The sequence below is a fragment of the Orycteropus afer genome, unplaced genomic scaffold (assembly GCF_000298275.1).
Source record: "Orycteropus afer afer isolate SDZICR_OR568_19922 unplaced genomic scaffold, OryAfe1.0 scaffold00065, whole genome shotgun sequence".
Lineage (NCBI taxonomy): Eukaryota > Metazoa > Chordata > Mammalia > Tubulidentata > Orycteropodidae > Orycteropus > Orycteropus afer.
In genome coordinates this window covers 4,477,127-4,480,210 of record NW_006921652.1, presented here as the reverse complement: position 1 = coordinate 4,480,210, position 3,084 = coordinate 4,477,127, and positions in this window count along the sequence as shown.

The window sequence follows — 3,084 nt, the reverse complement described above, 5'->3', positions numbered from 1 at the left end:
GAAACAAAATTATAAGGATGAGTTTTCTAAATTGGTTCCCAATTCTGACTCATTTAAAAGGCACTGATGACTCTGCCTCCATTAGTAAAGGGGGCACTGCTAATCCATATTAATAAGCAAAATATCACCACTAATAGATCAAGTGTTGGTGGTAAGTCAGGCTTTGAGTGATCACATGTTTGATACTTTTCTACAATTTTGTCAAAATGGAAAATATAAGGAAGATGCTTGGTTGGTCCTATTTACACTAGACAAAGAGATGAAAGAAAGAAATTAACTCAGGGGTTTGGAATCATAGCTCAAGCATTGCGTAAAACACATCAAAGTTGCCACTTATGCCCTGAAAGAAAGCCTTATTTTTATAATAATGGAGCTGGTATTGCCAAAAAGCAAACAGAGCCTTATCATAAGACTGGGTGAATTACAACTCCATTTGAATTCATAACTTCAAAATAGTGTGCAAAGTTAAAATGAAGGTATTGATTGGGAATTGGGTCCTGAAACTTGAGATGGGGACATATGGGCAGATAATCAAGAAGCTGGGAACACTGAGCCCCTAAATTCTATTGAATCACTCTTGCCACTGGAACCATCCCTCTTAGCCCCATCTGATGAGATTAATTCAGCTGTGTTTGATGAGTCTTTGTCTGAGGCATTGGCTGAGGTGGCACCTGAGGCAGATGCCTTATACGACATTGCTGAATGTTCACAGAACCCAACCCTACCACACATGTTTGCTTCTAGACCTATAACTAGACTTAAGTCTCATTGAGCCCCAAAAGGCAAAGTACAGAGTGTGACCCAGGAAGAGGTATGCTACACTCCAAAAGAACTGCTTGATTTTTCTAAAATGAACAAACACAGAAACTTCGATCTTATGTGTGGGAATGGCTATTAAGAGCATGGAATAATGGTAGAAAGAACATAAATTTGGATCAGTCTTAGTTCATTGATACAGGCCCATACTCATTCAGTGTTTCAACTTGAAAGCTTAGGAAAGGATCTAACAGTTTACTTGGTTTGTACATTGAAGTATGGATTATGTAGTGGCCTACCTTAAATCAAGTGGAAGTACCAGACCTACAATAGTATACTATAGAAGAAAATGTCCAAAGGCATAGAGAAATTAGCATGTTCAAGTGAATTTATCAAGTTACACCCAGAGACTTACATATGGAGTGATCAGAGGAGATATCTTTTACCACAATGATGAGGAAAAACATTGTGAAAGGACCCCCAGTATCTTTGAAGACTGTTTTGGTTGCTATTTTATGTAAGTCATATTTGACAGTGTGAACTTCCCTAAGTGAATTAAGACACAAGACTTTGTCTCACCTACTTCGGTCTTGTGAGAAAGGACAATTCCCTGGAGAAGGATATCATTCTTGGTAAAGTGGAAGGTCAATAAAAAAGGGGAAGGCCTTCAATGACATGGATTGGCACAGTGGCTACAATAATGGGCTCAGGTATAACAAGGATTGTGAGGCTGGCACAGGACCAGACAATGTTTCATTCTGTTGTACATAGGGTCACTATGAGTCGGCACCAACTCAACAGCACCTAACAACAACAGCAATTAAAATGGAGCTGACTGGACTCAGTGATGGTAGGGGCCAAGTGACAGCACTTAATTGACAAAGACAAGGTGGATATGGTTACCATAATGGACAGCAGAGTAAAAGCAGTAATCACAATTATTTGACTCATATGAACTTTTGGCATATGGGCTACTTAGACATGGTGTTCCTAGCAATGAAAGCAATAGAAAATTTATTAAATATTTATTTGCCTTTTGCAAGTGGAAGAATTCCACATCAAGTGAATGGCAGACTAACATAAATCACCAGAATAGAGAGTCACATCCTTCAATCAGTTTTCAGATTTTAGCCAGTTGACAGACCCAAAACCCCTTGAATGAAGTGGAGGCCAGGCCTTTTTGAGGAAGGACACAACTACACTGCCAAAAATCTATACTGTTTATATTTCTTCCAGTTTTCCCCAAAGGGATCTACAGCCTTTTACAAGAGCGATTTTTTCAGGGGAGTTCTGGAAAGATGGTGGAATAGGTAGACAAGATACACAGATCCTCTGCAATACAACAATGAGAAACCAATTGAAACTGATATAGAAGATGATCCTGGAACCCTGAGCTCTGAAGGGAAGGATAAAGAAGTTGTTTAAATACCAAATAGTAGAAGAACCTGAATGAAACAGTGAGTAAGGAGACAAATGGAGATGCAGACAGCCAGCTGTCCTGAGGGCACAGTCATTTTGAATATTTCTTGACAGCAACTTAAGAATTGTCTCTGGACAAAGTATATGTGAACTGCTGTATGAAAAGTGAATTTACTCTGTAAATCTTCACCCAAATCCTAAAAAAAAAAAAAAAAGAATTGTCTCTGCTCATGAAGGCTGCAGGCTGCATGGGCAGGAACTGCATTGGTGCTTGACCACCAGAAAGGAGAACAGCAAGGAAGGGGACAGGTGGACCTGTGGACTGCCAGAGGCTGTCCTGAGGGCACAGCTCTTTTGGGTGTTTGCAAGCAGTCAGTGTGGCTGTTTTGAATGTGTGCTGGTGGAATTCTTGCTTGGACCAGAACCTGGGAGTGGGCTCCGCCTGTCAAGAACAGCATAGGCAAATGGACTAGAGACTGATGACTGGAGTGGTGCAATATTACCCTTGTTACTCTTGTGTCCCACACCCTCTTGGTGAACAGGGGTGTGGTCATGCACCTACCTCCACCCACTTTCTTGACCTGCATGGGTTCCATCTTGGTCTGTGCCCTGGCAGAGCCTGGGTGCTATGCCTACTCCCCACAATTTTGTTTTTGTTTGTTTTTGAATTATTATTTTTCTCTTCCTCCCTTCTTCCTTTTTTTTATTTTTATTATTATCTTTTTTACTTTCCCTCTTTCTGGTCCTGGTTCTTGGTGTTTTTCTTTTTCTTTTTCCCTCTTCCCATTTCCTGGTTCCTTTCTTTCTTCTTTCTTTTGGTTCTTCCCATCCCTTGTTTTTCCTTCTGTAAGTTTTCCTATTCTTTTACTCTTGCTCCTTTCTCTTATTCCTTCCTCCCCAGATATTGTG